We start from the raw sequence: 17,917 nt of genomic DNA, 5'->3' as shown, positions 1-17,917 counted from the left end.
CGCGTGCGTGTGTGTACATACCGGAGAGCGCACACAAGGGGATGGGGGTGCGGAGCCGGGAGTTCCGAGTTTGCTTGCTCGACCCGATAGATACCGGGGCCGGGCCTAATATCGAAAGTTCCTGGCTCAGGCAGAAACCGTGCTTAATTAAATCGGAAGACCGTGAGAGATAACCGGCCTGGCGTCCTCCTGCCACCACCCCAGGCCTGCCGCGCTCGATGGCGTCTGGAAAACGCGAATGCGACGGCGATCGCTCGACTGGAATGGCGACGATTGGGGAACGTGTTATTTTCAGTTTCCATTTAGCGAGACGTTCCGTGTTAGATTGTTCGGGGGTTGTCGGGATTGCTCGTAGGGTTCTATTTCTCGTTTGTTTAGGGTCTAGAGTTCTAGCTGTTGAATATTTATGAATATTCAATGAAGTCTACAATCTTTCCAAAAAGCAGCTGCAACTTTGGGAGCTTCATAGTGCGTTTGGACTCCAAAGCTTCATTTCTATCGTTCTTACAAATCGATCACGTTTTCACCCCTCTTCCGAACGAGTGACGAGTCTCGCGATTCGCTCGTGCGGTTTGTTGGTCGCGGAGAGATCCATCCCTTCCACGGTGAATGGATCCACGGATCCCCGTACGGGAACCGTGTCGGACGCGGATCAATGGAGTACTTACAACGTCGATCGTATCGACGGGTCTCGCGGTCCGAGCGATGTTTCTAATGATCCTCGCGGCGGTGCCGATAAATCATGCTAGCAGCTCGTAAACCTTTGAGGGGGGCCCGCCGGGTGCGTGTATGTGTGTCAATGCGGCCACGCGAGCGGGGGCCACGGAGGGAACGCGGAAAGAGTCGGTGCACATCGCGGCGGAGTCACGCCGCGGTATGAATGGAACGCTTTTGCGGAGCACGCCTTACACACGCGCCGGTTAGCTGAAATATTTATTGCCTTTCGAACGGGTATCGGCCGGCCGCGGTATGCCATTGTGGAAAATCATTCGAGTTGTTCACGGCCACGGCTCGCATTATTTCTTCCCCCCCTTCCCCGGCGTTTTTGCCGTTTCCTTTTTTACTTTCTTCCGTTCTCCGTCGGTTCCTTTCGGTCCCCGCGCGCTCCTTTTCTCTCCGACCGGCATTCGCGCGGTGGCTTTCGAGGTCGCCGATCGTGGGACGACACCGATGCCAGCGGGAAGAAACGTTCGACGGGAAGAAACGTTTTGCGGAAGTTCTCCGAGCGAATGGGAGTGTTTCTTGCGCTTGATTCGGTGACACGGGACGCGACGAGTTCATGGGAATGATCGTTCGTTGTCGATAGAATTGACTGTGCTCTTTGTTTTTAAAGTCGAAAAGGTATTTCTTGAGATTTCGATTTGCTTGTGCTCCAGTTTGAGTTTATCGAAATCAATTTAATAATTGATCAGAGAAGTGCGTTTTAAACGAGCGTTCGGGCAGTTGATTTTTAGTAAATTTAATAGAGACGAATGTAACGAAGTTAGGCATCACGTGGAAGGTTTTATGTAAGAGTTGAGAAACATTTCGTAGAGTCAGGAATTAAGAGCTGTGATGAAAGACTCGAATGTGTTCGATTTGTTTTTTAAGTCATCGATTTATGGGCCAGGCCAGGTGCCGGATTGTTTTTAAGTTTCTTGAAAGGAGCAGCAGGGTCTTCTTTACAGGAGACCGTTGCTGATTGAAGGGTTCAATTCGGTCTGATCCTGGCTACCCCGAAATTAGCAGAAATTTAGGGAACAGCGCGCTCGTGGCCCGGAGTTGGAGCATCTCTCACAATCGACATCGTTCCAGGAATACTCCCCGGTTGATTGCTGTGCCATTAAACCACGATCGAGTGGCTAATAACGTGTTTCAAGCGATGATCCACGGAATCTAAATCTATTGAAGTATAACTTTCGAAGCGTCGAGAGAGGAACGGAGGAAACTGTTTGCAGAAGCTGGCTGCTGTATAGAACCCACGAACGGAGTAGAAGTATTCAATTCAGACGTTAGATTGTTAATATTATCTATTAAATAACTACACATTCTACTTATTTCACTGGAAAAAATTAATCAACCCCAAAAAACGAAATAGTTACAATAACACGAGTGAAGACTTTAAAAGATAGCAGAACGTCTACTTGCTCAACCATTATATATTACACCTTAATTCAATCAGAAATCAAAATTCTTTCATTTCACTCAACGCAGTAATGACTGAATTCAACGAGGCGCCCGAAGTTTCGAGGGAAAGAACACTCGATGACTATTCGGATGAGTAATCGTTAATTTATACAAAGGTCCGAGACATTTGCGCTCTCCGGCCATCCCTCATCCCCCGGTGTAAGCTTCTCTAAGCTACTAGACACCCCAACACCGACCTCGTGGCTACGAATCCACTAAATCAGAAGCGCAGCGAAGCGTCTTCACCCCGGAATGGTCTCGGATCACCCCCGAATTCGGGTTTCGCCGTAGTTGCCACCTGACGGTGAGACAAAGTTCAAACTCCAGCGGAGGCTGTCTGCAAAGTAGGAACTCGCGAAAGGTCAGCGTCGCAACGTCTGCTCGTGGGCGACCGTACAGCCTCCGCCGCGGTGATTAATTCCTCCCTTCGAATCGTCTCGTTAATCTCCCGCGCGAGCGCCATTGGAAATCGCGCTCGAATCAGTGATTCAGAGACAGAAACCGCACATTTCCTCTGCGTTCCTGAAAATAGAATCCCTCTACCTACAGAAAACCTTTCGAAAACTTCTCTCTTTTAAAATAAATAACGATTATATCCTTCGATACTATTAAACAGAATTTGAATATTCATCGCGAAATTATTACCAGTGAAGAATTTCGTTCGAGCTCGTTATTCTAAACAGAACAAGGGTCTAATTTCAGTATCAGAGAACAACGGTTATACCTGATCTAGCACAGCCGTAAATTGTTCCCGGAATCGCATAATTAACGCGTCAAAAAGCTCAAGATAGTTACTTGACACACCTACAATTAACGTTTATCGATTTGCGGGAAAAGATGAACGACGGGCATGGTCATCGCGTCTCCGCGATAAAAGTTATCGCGGTAATGGCATCGGGGAGCGTCTAACGAAGAGCGGTACCTAACGAAGGCGACACGGCGACTTGTAATGACAGTATTACGTGGCCGCGCGCGCGAAGCGAACGCTCGGCCCGGTCGATTGTCCGGCGACCGTTGTTTGCACACTAGAAACAGCGGCCAACGGAATGGAATATTTGCGCGCGAGCGGCTCGAAACGCGTTCCTCGCATGCGACAATGTTGCCGGCCCGCATTCTTTTCCTCTTAACAAATCTATAATTAAACGACACATCCACGCGCGCGCGCGCCGTTTAAAATCAACTTTTTCGCGATTCGTCGCGAAGCTCGCTCTCGCTCTCGCGTATGCGCACGCTCACGCAATTCGCTGCCAACCTGTTGCCGTGTCATCGACATTTTTTCACCATTTTTTTTACTTTCACCGAACGCGACATCGCGATGGAATTTCTACGTTGAATTCATCGAGAACGTCCGCGGCGTTCCGTTCGGATCCGTACGCGAAGATCGACCCGAGATCTCGTTCGTTCCCGTGTTAATTTATTGGAAAGCAGTTCAGGATTAATCGCACGGCTTTCGAGTGTATTTCCGCTGAATCTAAAAGCAACGTTTGGAATACGGTATTTTTCATTCCTACGTCGGCCGCGGGAGAGGGAACAGTGACGGAGGATGTGATTGATACTTCCTGCACGAGCGACGATTTGTAAGAGCGCAACGCTCGCGTCATTTTCGTGTCGAAAACGCGTCGAACAGCGGACGTTTGTCTCCGGCGCGGAGATCAAAGGACGGCCGGAGCGAGATTGATCTCGTTCTTTCGCGAGTATCCCGGGGGAAGACGCGAACCGGGATTATTTTCGGCGATGCTGGCGGATACACATTGAAAAATGATACTATGCAATTCGGAATAATTTCTGGGACGAATTAAACGATGTCTAGAGCGAAACTGTTTGCTCGAAATGTCTATTTCGTAACGCTTGAATCGTGAATTATGAATACTTCTTGTTGAAAGTAGTCGAATTAAACTATTTGGCATGATAATATAATCCTCCTATTTCTATTAAATACATAATCGAACGAATTGAACATTTCGATCTGACGTTCTCGTAGAATCATTGTCTCGATTCCTGGAAAATTCTGATTTTCGAGGTACATTGCTGCAATTGACTTGCACGCACGTTACAGATCATTTTGACAAACATTAAGCGGTCGAACCGCAACGCCTGGTGTCCCCGAATCAACCAGCAACTGCAAGATTTTTCTTCGAAACGATCGCTATTAATTTCGCGCGATTATCGCGCGCACGCGAGAACGTAGCCGCGGTTAATCGGCTGTAAACGCGTTCCTTAACACGCCGATTCCCGCGATTATCCCCTCGAGGATTAAATCCGTGACCCTCGTCAGATCGAAGGGTTCGGGTTGGCTTCATTAAATATTTATGGGGTCGTGATACCATATCGAAACGGCTCCGCCGCCCTCCGCCGCCCCTTCGCGCCGGAACAAGAACGGTCCCCGATTTCGTTCCGAACTTTCTTCAGTCCCCCGCGACGCATACAAATGCAAGCGTTGTTTGACTACAACATGATCAGTACAATCTAATGACTGCCCGTCACTAATACGAAAAAGGAATTCAGAGATAAAGAGTTCCAATTAAACGAGGATGAGCAATAGAAGAAAAACCTTCCATAGCGACTTGAAAGGAACAAACTCTAATTACTCTAGGATTTGATATAAACCTTAAAATTCTATCACAAATTCTATAAATATTCATCAATGCAGTACTAAATACTATTCGTTCATTCAAAAGACAACCGTCCGAGTGCCACGGGTATTTCCAAAAACCCGATCGAAGAACAAGCGCTGCGATCGCGCTTCTTTCGTTTCAGCTCGTACCGATCTTCTATTTTCACACAAGAGAATTGTAAATCTACGATCGTTCTACTTTTCCATTCCTACTCAGGCAATAAGAAGAATAATTACAAGCAAGACGAATAAATCCACTCCATTCGATTCCACGAGCCGATAAGCTGCCGCTTTTACACCGGAAAAACGCGATCGCGCTGCTTGCCGCTCGAGCGTTCAAGAAAACTCAACCAATCGTAACAACTCTCAACTGTAAAACACACATTCCTCTCGAACACCTTCGTCCACAACCAAATTTCCCAGCTTCGAAATCCCCGACAACAACCCCGAAGCGACATCCGAAATTTTCCTCGCGAACTTTGTCGGAACCGAGCCGATCTCGCAGGAAATCCCAGGGAATCGCGATCTCACGGTAAACAAGTCAGTTTTTTCCACGGGTTTTTTTCCACCGGTGTTCTTCCGTTTGCGTCGCGAACTCGCGACTCCGTGTAGTTGTTGTCGGTCGCGTGCGCCGGCCCTGATTCGAAGCGGCCGGGGCAAGGATGCCGGTTTCTGGCGGATTACGCAAGACTCGCGTCTGTTATCTGTTCCCAGGTAAAACGGGCCGACGGGGGTGCGTGTCCTTTCGCTACCGTCGCCGCTAACGAGCCGGTACGCGCGCGCGCGTATCCGTGGGCCACGTGGCGGGCCGCCGAACGGCGACGGGACCGTTTGACCTGCATTTCAGATTTTAATCCCGAGATAATGGCGGGGGTGCCTGGTCGCGCACCCGGACATTTGTCTTCGCGTTCCACCGGGCTCCTGCGAGATAACCGTTCCGCCGGGAACCACGGGAGATCCCACACGACGACGGCTTGTCTCGCTACCGGGGACGCTCGCCGGATAATTGTTTCTGTGTCGCGACGCTCCCTGGCAGCCACTCGCCGTCCGGGAAAGCGTAACGAGGCAGACACCTGAGATTTCTTGACCCCGACTGTCGCGGGTCTTCCGATTCTTCGTTTAGCGAGAACTAGGTCTTGGAGGTTTCTATTATTTACGCGTGAAGATTCGGCATGATGGATGATTAGAAAGAAGTACTGGGAATGTTAGGAGTCTGAGGTTTCCACGATTTCGGGCCTTAACACTTAGGCAACCGGCTAAAAAGAACTGTAACTACAACCTCTCCCATTCTCTTCAATTGAACTCGTACAATTGATTCGGTTAAAAACTTTGTTTTATAAAAACAAGAACCATATTTGATGAGTTGCGAATAATCCGACTTCAAGACTTACTAAACAACAGCAACAAAAAGTAAACAGAATGAAAGGCAATACGTTGCTAAGTGAAAAGTGGGAGATCTCTCCTTTCGGTTGGCTAAGTGGTAACACGTTGATTGCCACAGAAAACTTCAGAGTTTTATGTAAAGCTTATTCTTTTGTAACAAAGGTACTGTTACTTATTATTTGATATCGCAATGCTTACGTTACACTATCTAGTAACTTACGCTATGAAATATTTCCATTCGACATTAGTTATCTGACAAATTATAACTATTGTCGAGTAATTTGGAAGCTCCGGTCATCGGTGACCGATCTCAGGATTCAATCCTTAGATCAATTTGATCTTTTGATAGGCTAATTGTATAGAGTGAATTCAATTCAGTGTTATTCCTAATGAACTGATCTTTGATATCTGATCGTAATGAAGAAATTAGCGAGGTAACTATAGTTAGGACACTAAAAATGTCTTACTCAAAGGACAATTAGGAACCATGACACTCTGATTTACCTGCGCTGCGGCTATAAGAATTTCCCGACACTCCTGCGCTCGAAAGCTCACTATATCGATCGTGTCATCAAACGTGCGTATATACCTGACTCCGCCATGACGCGTCCTTGAGCAGACGTTCCCTGCGCGGCAAGGATCTCGGAGAGGCTCCCGCCTCGCGGCCACGGAGGAACGATCACTCGCGCGCGATCGCGCGTGAAACGCGATTTTCCTCGCGCTGGCCATCGACTGATTAACAGTGAGGCCGAGTGGCTGGCAGCGCTCGGATCGCCTCAAAGAGAGGGACGGTGGAACAAGGAAGATGGCGGAGAGGGACAGAGGTAAAGGAAATTGCGCGCAAGAGGTTCGAGCGTTCTTATCGCGGCGCATTGTCAGCCGCGAAAAACCGGCGTCGCCGCAGACTGTGCAAACACTCCGCCAATTACGCATATACACCTAACGATACACGTCTATCGACACGTGACGTCGTAACGGAGTCGCCAGCTGAGCGACTCTTCGAAGCCTATGATTTTTTTCGTAACTCTGCGAGATAGAACTGTTCCGTTGCGGACTATTTATTAGGAGACAAGGAATTCAATGGTTCTCCTGTGTCTATACTTGTTCGATTGGTAATAGATAGTAGAAAAATGATATTTAATTTTGAATTGAATTGAATATGGTTACGGTGGTATTTATTACTTATTAAAGGCTAGGTTCGCGGGGACCGGAGTTAATAAGATGGCAAGTCGAAATCGTTGATCTATAAAAGCAGCCTGGATGCTCGAGAAACTTTGAACTGCGAGAAATCGGGACTGGTTTTAGAAAGTTTAGGAGATCGTTGGTAGTCCGGCTCGATCGCGATTTCACTTTTTTGGGGATTGTGGCGAATTTCAGATGATTTTCTCCGTGCTTTTGGAAGAACTGGTTATTTCGCGCGTGACGGCTGGCGGATCTTTTGGGGCTTGCCTGATGAATCGGAAACTAGGTGAGAGGGTTTTGAAGATTTTCAGTCAGTATCGTGTTACAATGATGATTTTAAATTTTGTAGTTTGTACCTTTGCTCCGATTTTTTCTGTGCGCGCGAAAGAATATTCCGAACGAGATTATTCCGAGATCGGCGATTTATTCAAAGATTTCTGCTACGAGAAAAGGCGAATATAGAAAGCGTTTACATGGTCCGCTGCTCCGATAGAAAATTCTGAATGCTTCCTAACGCTTTCCAGCTGAATATAACACTCGATTTGCACCGCAGGTTGCACTTTGCAACACCTTCCATAAATATGCATCTGGCTCACTTACGTGTAACGAGTACAACCAACAGAAAATTCTCCGTACCTGTGTTCCCGTGTTATCCACGTGGATCAACGTCGCCGACAAAATATTCCGAGCGGCGATCAACGATCGACAAGTTAGTCCGTGGGTGACGGTCGACACTCATTGCTGCGGAATGCCTTGAATATTCGACACAATCGAAGCGTCGATCATAAACGTGGGAAAGTTACCTCTCCTCGCTCGACCTCGGCTTCATCGATTCCAACGCAAACCTCATCAAACTCGCCTCTCCGATTCTTCAACGTAAAGAATCCCATATACAAAATCGAACGTGATACTCATCAACGAATAGATCAAATTCCTCACTGTCCAAAGTTCCCGCGATTTCGTCGCACATTCAAGCCTCCAACGCATAAAATCAAACTTAATCAGAGTACCTCAATCTTGCTTCCACGAACTGACACAACAGTCTTCACAAGTTCCAACGTTACCGAGGTCTCCTATCAACAATATCAAACGCCCACCACGACTTTATCAAACAAACTCAAACTAAACCAAACGTATTCCAATTCGAGTGTCATAAACCGCTCGAAGCGTCTCCGCACTGTGTCCAAAGTTCCCTGAACATTCCCAGGTCAGCCAGCAAACAGAACCAAACCGATTCAGAGTGCTCCGATCTCCATAGCACTGAGCACAGAATATTCCCAGCACAGAGTCCAACCACTCCCGGTCATCAGCGCGATCAACCATCAAACGGTTCACTGGTTAGCCGGATCGTTCAGCCCGTGCACGGGCCGCGCGTCACGTTCACTGGCAGCGACACGTGGTGATCTGCGCGAACGTCACGTTCCAGCGTCACGTGTCCGCGGCGCGGCGGCGGCTGCGGCGGCGGCGGCGGCGGCGGCGGCGGCGATTCACCGGGGTACGAGTCGGCGGCTCGCGATTGCGGGCGCGATCATGATCGCAGCGTCGTCGGACTGATTCCCTCGGCGGCTGTCATCGAATGAGACGCGCCGTAGGCGACGTAGTAGGAGGAGGCGGCGGCGGTGGCGGCGGGAACAGAGGAGGAGAGGGCCGCGTGTCCATGCGAGCGGGATTAGCAGAGTCCGCGCGCGTTCGTGTCGGCGGGCTTCTGACTCGGCAGAAGTACAGGCCAGAAACGAACGAAACTACGCGATGTGACGGGTAACGCGCGCACACCGCCGGAGAGGCTAGACTAGAGGGAGAGAGAGACGACCCGGTGACTGGCAGCGTGTACGTGTGCGTGCGCGTGAGCGTGTGCACGCGTGTAGCAGAGGAAGACGAAACCGCGGGGAAAAAAAGGACGCCTGGTGTATGGCTCGTGTTGAAGCGGCGGCGGCTGTGTACGTGATTAAGCGTGTTGCCCGATACGAGCGCGTGTGCGAGAGCGAGCGGTGAATGTGTGCAGGGAAGCGTATCCTCCTGTCGAGCGTGGAGCGGACGAGAGCGTCGAGCTGTCAGCGCACCCCACCTCGAAATCCCCCCTCGGAACCAACCCCTCCTACCGTGACGAGCGCCTCCCTCCATCCACCGGCGAGCTTTCCGTCGGCCACCCTACCCACTACCCTCTCCCTTTCGCGCGCCGGCTTTCTCTTCCTCGCCTCCCCTTGCAACCCTCCGCGTGTTCTCTCCGGAACGCCCGGCATCGAAGAAAACCGAATGAAACGGGAAACGCTCAGTGCGAGGGAACGGAGTTCTTTCTCTTTCTTCTCGTTCGCCCGGTGTCTCTTTCGCCTCTGCTTCTTGGCTGGTTTCTCGGAGAGGAGGGATCGCTGATGGGTATATTATTCGGCTGGGTTTTGTGGCCGAGATTTTCGGGGAAATTGCTGGTGTCTTGTTTAGAAGGGTGTGCGAGGGGTTTATTCGACGGCTGAGGGAATCGTGGGATTGAGTCGGGGACTTAGAAATTTGTAGCGTTAACTTCAGAATTTTATTACGCGTTAGTATCTACGAAATTTCGAACTGAATATCGTGTAACGCGTTAGAACATGAGGGTACCTGCAAAAATCCACTGCAGAATTACATCTCCTGCCAGGAACCCATTTTTTCATGCAAGCAGAACATCCCCGATTTCAAACATAATTCCCAATAGTGCCACCGCCGAACGAGCGCGCGCCATCTTGCGACATGTTCGGAACGTCGCCACCTTTATCAGCGGCCGCCGCTGTTAATGTGATAAAGAGTAATGAAACGAACGAGGGAAAAGCCGGAGACCGACCGAACGAAAGGGAAAAGCGATGGAAGGGAGGGCGGACACGCGACACGCGGGGACGGAAGGAGTACAGTAGGCGCGGCCGCCGGAAAAGCGCGTTGCTCCCTTTCCGTTCGCAGCGGCGGGTAGATGGACCATAATTCTCGCTTATACCTCTGGGCGGCCGAAAAATCCCGTCAGCGGCGTCTCCGGCGCCCTTTTGCTTCGGTTTTGACTTTCGGCCGCGCGCGGCCGGCCCCTACCCACCCCCCGTAATCATGATAAAATGTCAGCCGCGCTGACGGGGGTGGGCCGCGGCGGCGGTCCACGATGGACGCGTCCCCGGTAATTGTCCGAAATGCGGTAAATCACGCGGCGACGCGGACGGAAATCTCGCTGGCACGCGGGCCATCCTTGTTACACGCCAAGTGGACGTCCCGGAATCCGGTTTTTCATTTTTATCCAGCCGAAAGAGACGAGCGCCGCCGGCTTAATGGAAATTTTGATGCCGGACGGGTCGCGCGGTGGAAAACAGCTCGGCGAAACGTGCGTTTTGCCAAGGACGGCTGCCTCTCGCCGTAATGGGAAAGATTATTCACCGGCGCTCGGAGATGTTTGATCGTTTAGTCACTAAACCCCGGTTTATTCCGTAATTCGATTACAGGCTTGCTTTAGTACAGTTTTCAGTACTCGTTTCCCACTTTACTTTGTGGAATCACGGATCAATACCTGTTCAACCCTTACCGTAGCTTCTGCAGAATGTGCTAAAACAAACTGAGCAAGTATCTGTACATACTATGGAAAAGAAATTGATAAAAAGCGTAAGAAATATCCACCGTCAGTTTCTAAATAAAGGAATCAAAATAGAAGCACAGCAACCAGCTAATGGATCCGAAGTCACTACCCCTTCGTTTCTCGAAAAGCATCGTATACGCGCTTATTGTTCGACGCGGAGCACCATTTCCTGTTCCGCTTTCCCTGGCTTCCTGTTCGCCCCCACCATCGGACCGTGACCAAGGCCCACCCCGTCGTCACGGGCAGAGAATGTCAGTCGAGGGTCGGAGGGTTGACTCCGCGAGCAAGCTTACGGATATGCCCCATCGTTTCTAGAAACTGGTGTGCGCTCGCCCGCGTGTGTGTGCGCGCGCGTGTAACGAGCGTGGATCCAAGGAACTTGTCCCAAGAGAGACGATCGAACGATCCGCCATTGGCGGAACAACCGGAGGCTGACCTTTAGGGAGGCGAACGAGCGAGTGGCTGGCAACCGTAGGGTCCTGATTACCAGCGAGACGGATCCCTTTGTCCTTACGCCCGAAGGGGCAGCCTCTTTGTCCAGAAATTCGCCTCCGCCGCGTATTAAATCGATTCTGCAAATATTACGCGCGTCACGGTCCTCCGTTTCCCCTCTCTCTTCCGATCCGCGCGGAACGTAACAGCGCTGCGCGACGAGGAGGCCGAGTGTACGACTTTATTGCCACGGCGTCGTTTATCCGGGCTCTTATCGCTCGTTCCCTTCATTCGCGCGCTCGGTCGCTATTCGCCGTAATTGAGACGTGGGTGGATGGGAACGACTTTCTCTCTCCAGCACCTCGCGATTGCTTCGCTTATTGCTGGAAGACCTGAACTTCGGGGCTGTGACTTGGTAGCCGGCTACGTTTAATCTTCGTTATTAACGCTGGAACCATCAAGCCGACTTTCTCGAGTTTCAGGAACTTAGGTGAAGAATTTAGGTGAACAATGCGGTAGTACCAGTATCAAATACTGGGTTACAGTAATATTAGAAACATAATCGTTAACCAGCATACTCTACACAAATGAACTTCATTTAAACTAAACGCAATGTTACAGAAGTCTTATTTCCAAATCCCCTCAACAACCAATCAAAAACAACCCAGAATGTACCTCAATCTCCATTACATTCCATCGACAAAAATGTCTGCAAACCTAAAAATCCCCACAAACCATCGGCGATGTTGACGAAGGTGTAAACCACCGCCACTTCAAAGCCTTCCCACGTAAGACAAACCGGGAGGGCGAGGATTTCAAAGAAAATGGAGTCGGCCGTGGCCGGGTGGCATCGGAGTGATGACTCTATCCAATCGACTCAGCCGATTTCTCATCCGTATTCATCGTAGAGCCGTGGGCAGAGCCGCGGTTTCGGCCCCGTCCACGGGAATAAAGAAACAGGCTGACCAGGGGAGAGAAGCGCCTATGATTTATGGCTGCCATTACGGTCTTGATAATTATATGCTGCCCTATAGCCTGCCTCCCTCCCCCGCTCGGACGGTAGAGGATCGGTAGACGATATCCTCTGCCTTGCCTGCTCGCCTGCCTGCTGACCGGCGAACAACCGGCCGGCCGGAGCAGCCAGGCGACCACGCACAGCCGTTCCTCTTGATTGCCCCGATCGCTGCTGATACGCTTTGATATCCCGGCCGGCACATACGGGTGCGATATTACGGAAAAGGAAAAATGACGAGGAACGAATTACACGGCCGCGACTTGCCTACCATCTGGTGACGATTAGCGGCCCTCGCGACGCCGTCGACCATCTTGATTCCCGGCTCGAGGCTGAAATGGGCGCGCTCGCTATCTAGATAGAAAAAGTTTCCCCGATACGAGCGCAGGGGGTGAACGCTGTTATTAGTTTTCTGTTATTTGCGGGATAGGCGCACGGGACTTTTAATTATAAGGCGATGCTCATCGGGCCAAGGGATTTATTGCAGATGGTGTTCATTGTATGGGGATGTCGGTTCCTTGGGAGTTGAGGATGGACAACGAGTATGTTTGTGAATCGTTGTTTCTGAGGTGGAATAGTTTGTTGGGATCACTTGTATTGGTTTTCGATAGGAAAATTGATAATGTAGAAGTATGAATTATAGGAGGTTCCTTTGGAAGAGAGTGGAAATGTGGAATCATTTATGCCCGTATAATGGATCTGTTCTTGTTAAAAAGGAATGAGAAACGATTCAATTTCCGACGAGAGTGTTCCCGGGTTTAAGGGAACGCTTGAAGCGATGTAATAGATAGAAAAACAATTTCTGCCGGGTCGAAGGATCGAGGAAGGAAAGGAAATCTCCGGACCCTCGTAAGTATTCGTACGTACCACCGCGAAAATCCCTCCTCTCCCAGCTGTCCGACAATGGCGCTCGTAAATATCGGGGCAAGGGCTCGGTTAGTTTCTTTACCGCTCCCCGAGGACCACTTATTACGCTGATTCCCTTACAAGCCGCAATCATCTAAGTATTTCTTTAACGATCGCGGTCGTATCAAATCGACTGGACTAATGACAGACTGTCGCGTGCAGTGGAAAATTTCCGGGAGACCATTCACCTTATTACCGATGATTATTCTCTTTCGGGACGAAGCAACATAGTTGATAAACTCCTATCGTACGTCGTTCTCTCTAACATTGTATCTCGATACCCCCACTTCACTAATTATATAAAATTATTCACTTCGTAAAACAAATTTCACGAAGATAACACTGTCCTCCACTAATTTCCTTATTCAAGTCAGACTCTTACTTATTCCGAAAGCCAGCACGCCGATCGAGCGGCCTGTTCCTTTGAAGCCTCGCCAAGGTAGCCTTCCAAAATCTAGGATTTAGGCTCGTCCAACTAGTATAATAAATCGTCAAAAAAAAAGAAAGAAAAAAGAACGAGAAACGAAAGAGGAGCCGGCGGCCTCGAATCATGTCGTTCGCGAACCGCCGATTATGTAACGTCGAAATACGACGGGGCCTCGTTACACTCGTTACAACCAATGAAATATCTTGCCCGGGGAGCGAGCGAGAGAACGAGAGGACGGGCGGACGACTAAGAGACGAAACAAACATCCCCCGGCTCGCCATAAATTACGCGGCCGCTTGAAAAAAACCGCTCCGCCGGTCGCCGGTGATTTGCGTTCCCGCGGCGGAATTAAGATCGCGACCCGGCCACGGGCCGCCGCCATCTTCCTTCCTCCTCCGGCCGCGCGGCATTGAGACGTCGGGGCGTGCTCTTTAACGCGGCGTTACGTCACGGTTTTCGACTTTTACAATAATAAATCGGCAGGCCATTGTGGCTCTCCCGCGCGGCGCGCACGTCCGCCGTGCACAAGCGCGAACGTGTACCCGCGCGGACACGTTATTTGCATAACCGACCAGACGACCCGGCGTGCCGGTGCACACAGAAGCGGCCGGGAGTAAAACGTTCCCGGCTACACGTGTAAGCTCGGCCGCGCGGCAGCGAACGCCGCGTACAAGGAATGGCGGAGGATTCATGGGAACCGACCAGGTGGATACCTGCCGCTTCCCGATTCGGACCACGTGGCACGCGGCGTCTCTTTCTTGCCCGTTATCGCGACGACGCGGCGTCTTTCGAATGATTTCCGATTAGCACTTTTTTGAGAACCTTTTAATCTTGTTCTCGATAGCAGAGTCGATGAACACGAGATGGAGAGCTTCGATGGTTCAGGGTTGATCAAAGGGTTAAATTACTTCAATGACGAAGACGTATCTTTCTCAAGATCCTTTCCATATAAACTGTCTTCTACGTAATTCCATGCAAAACTTGACGAGCTCCAAGGACGACCCTCGAAACTACATTCTCTCGAGGACCATTGAAATTCAAGAACACCCAACGGAAACTGTGCCGCTGCGCGGGAATCGGAAAGAAGGAAGAAGAAGCGTCGCGTCACAGCGAATCAGCCTTGACAATCGTCGGACGCAGACCGCGGCGGTTATTGTTCGCCGCGGTGCAATTAGCGCGGCATAAATCACGCGGATAACGAGACACGGCGCCCCGAAGGCGTCACACGGTGCTCCGCGGCGCGAGAGAAAGAGAGATGAAAGGGCGAGGGCAGAACAGGAGACGCCGTCGACGTACGGGGGCGGTCGGCGTTTCGTTCGCCAACTGCGCGACGCTCCTCGGGAACAACTTCCAACGAAGGACGATCTTCTTTCTCTTTGTCTTTCTCTTCCGACTTTCTCTCTCTCTCTTCCCCTCTGTGTCTTTCCTTTTTCTTGCCCCTCGTCATCCGCGCTCTTCTTCCTCCGCGGTTGCCATCGCGAAGAGCAACGATGTTGCCAGAAACCCCACGCGCCATCCATCTTGCCGAGCGCTGCGACGAAAATAACTCGAATTTAAGAAGCTCACGCTCGAAAACAATACGGGGCGGGTTTTCGCCGATTGCGTAACGGCTCTATCGTTCCCGGGGAAATTAACGGCTGCCGTTCCGTGTCCCTCCCACGGGCAACTTCTTAGGGGAAATCGAGTTACGGGGCTGGTCCCCGGCTCGGACCTATCCCCTCCTATACGAGGGTTACTTTGGAATTACTTTTTCGGGGCCGCCGGAACGAACGCTCGTTGATTTATCGAACGCTGATACCGTCCCTCGATGATTCACCTTGTCGCCGGTGATCGGAGTAGGTACGATCGTTATTAATGATGTAATTAATATTCATGGATCTCGCAAATCGCGTTTAACATAATTCACTGGAATAGAGATTCTCAGTGAGAGAATCCTCGTTTCTAACAGCGGATTTAAGACGACAGCAGCCGAACGTAAATTTGTGTTTAATATTAAGCGAATGTGACGGTGGAAAAAATTGCGAAGTTCATCGTGTTCCGCGTAGCGGCATGTTTATTAGTTAACGAGCGGTTTCTTCGTATATAGAGGACTCAGTGTACACTTGAAACGCGGGGAAACAAGGGGAATACTTTATCGCTAATTAATTCACGCGTAACTCATCGATAATTCGATCTTTAACTCGCAATCCCGGGAACCGTGAAACGATTCCAAACTCGCCGGGACGGACGAAAAATTCTATGATAGCGGAATTTCGAGCGGGACTGCGAGAGATTAACGCGGATAGGCGAACAATAGAAATCGAGAAGTCACGGTTCGGGAGGCCCATCGATTTTTCCGCCTTTTTCCGACCATGAGGGAAGCAGGGTTGGCGAACAGTGAAACACATCGACGCTGGTCGACAATAGATATCGATGCGCGTCCCGTTAACCTATTAAAGACGCATTTCGAGCGTGTAAAGCGGTCAATTTCGGAGCCATTGTGCCGCGGCCGGCGAGTATTTATCGGGGGTGGCTGCGATCGAGGGGTTAAAAATTTATGCTCGTTTAAAAAGCGCGGTCGGAACCGCGGGGAAAAAGCGCGGCACCGATAATTTCGCGGACGGCGGCCGCGATAAATTATATCGAACACCGCGCCGGTGACTTCCAGCTCGCTCGCTCGGTCTCGCGCGCGCGGACGGATCGCTGCGCCGCGCCGGCCGCGGTTTCGGGTTTTCCGTCTGGCAACGGGCGCTCTCGCCCCCTTCTGTCGGTCTTACTTCCTCAGCCCTTCCGTCGGCGCCCGTGATTTATCGCAATGGAAAGTACGAGAAATAACAAGAGGGATCCCGCTCGGGAGCAAGTTGCACGCCACGCTCATTCCCGAAATAAAAATCCACTCCCGAAGATCGCGCGGCCGCCGCGACGCGACGCTGCGACGCGGGACAAATAGTCTTTGATTTACTGCGGGACGCTTTAACGAGCCGTTTTTCCCGATTTTTGGCTGAAAGAATTCTCCTGTTTACAGTTGAGGGAAACCTGGGAACGCGGCCGGGATAATTGACGGGACGGTTTGTTTCGGGCGTCCGCCATCTTTGGTCTTTTAATACCTTCGCGTTTGGAAATAGCGTCGGAGCTTCTCGGTTGAATGTTTTTCGTGAAATGATTTCTTCGGATATTAGTTGTATCGTTGCCAATTGTTGGGGATCGAAGCGTTTGCGCAACGTTTGTTTACAGTGTTAGGTTTACGAAACAAACGAATACTCGGCCACACATTTTCCAGTGGCACAGCGTGCACTAAACGTAACCGTAGTAGACGGAAACGAAGAAACTCGTAATCTTGCGTATAGAACCTACTCGAGGCAGATTGCGGAAGCGTAAACTCAACGTGTAAATCAAACGAGCCGGACATTGACTGCCGGTTTATTCATATGAGTCTCGCGATTCCTCAATGAAGCTCCTAACGCCTTCATCTTCTGGCAACAATACCTGTACTCCGTTGAGGAGCAAATTTTTCACGTCATTTCACACGAAACGTATATTCAAACGACGCGTAGACCGGTCTTTAGACATTTTCCCGCGTAATCAGAGAATCATAGAAATCCTTAATACAATGTAAACAGTCCCATATTATAACTCAAAAATAAGTCCTCTACGTTCAACCTGGGAAACCTCAGAAACCTCGGAAAAAGTCCTCTATACAGCTACCACTTTACACCGCGGAAAGTTCGCTAAACTCCACACGACAAGGCTGTCTACAAACTCCAACCCCTTCCTCCGAGCCCGTTCTCATCCAACTCGCGAATCACGACGGAACAAGAGCCACGAAGGGAGTCTCCAGCAGTGCCGCGGCACGATCCAGACGACAGCGAACAAATTCGGTGCTCCATACGGCGCGCTATTGGTGTCCCCGACCTTGAATACGAGTCCGTGGCAAGCGGAAATGAGATCGGTCGCAAAGAACGGAGGCGAGAAGGAGGAAGGAGGGGAAAAAAAAGGTCCGAGACAGCAAAGGTAGCAGCGAGGAGAGAGGTTCAGCTCCCTGGCCCGTGGTCGTCCTTTGTAGCCGAACGGTCCGCGGGTCCGGGGGAAATCGGGGAAAGTTTTGCGCGAGAGCGTGCGGCCCATTGTGGGCCGGGGTAGCGAAAAAAAGAAAGTTAAAAGCTCGTGAGAGCATTGTTGGTTGCGTCACCGGCGGGCTATTCCTCCAACCCTCTTTTCTCTCCTCGTTTTCTCTTC

General features: G+C 50.5%; 1 protein-coding gene across 14 annotated transcripts in view; it reads right to left on the bottom strand.

The window, feature by feature from the left end:
- LOC116432960 (homeotic protein antennapedia-like) overlaps positions 1 to 17,917 on the bottom strand; it is a 161,260-nt gene that overhangs the window by 37,904 nt on the left and 105,439 nt on the right. The window contains exon 1 of one of the 14 annotated variants that reach the window (XM_076367602.1): positions 7,982 to 8,881. The exons of 10 other annotated variants lie outside the window; for them this stretch is intronic. The gene's annotated coding sequence lies outside the window, so the exon portion shown is untranslated. Of the gene's footprint in view, positions 1 to 2,363; positions 2,434 to 6,667; positions 6,889 to 7,981; positions 8,882 to 17,917 lie in introns of those variants that run through there. 3 more of the 14 variants (XM_076367601.1, XM_076367599.1, XM_076367611.1) reach the window with 3 other exon arrangements.

This window comes from Nomia melanderi, chromosome 5, assembly GCF_051020985.1.
Source record: "Nomia melanderi isolate GNS246 chromosome 5, iyNomMela1, whole genome shotgun sequence".
In the NCBI taxonomy this organism is placed as follows: domain Eukaryota; kingdom Metazoa; phylum Arthropoda; class Insecta; order Hymenoptera; family Halictidae; genus Nomia; species Nomia melanderi.
The sequence above is the reverse complement of the archived record's forward strand: the minus strand, read 5'-3'. Positions and strand labels throughout refer to the sequence as shown.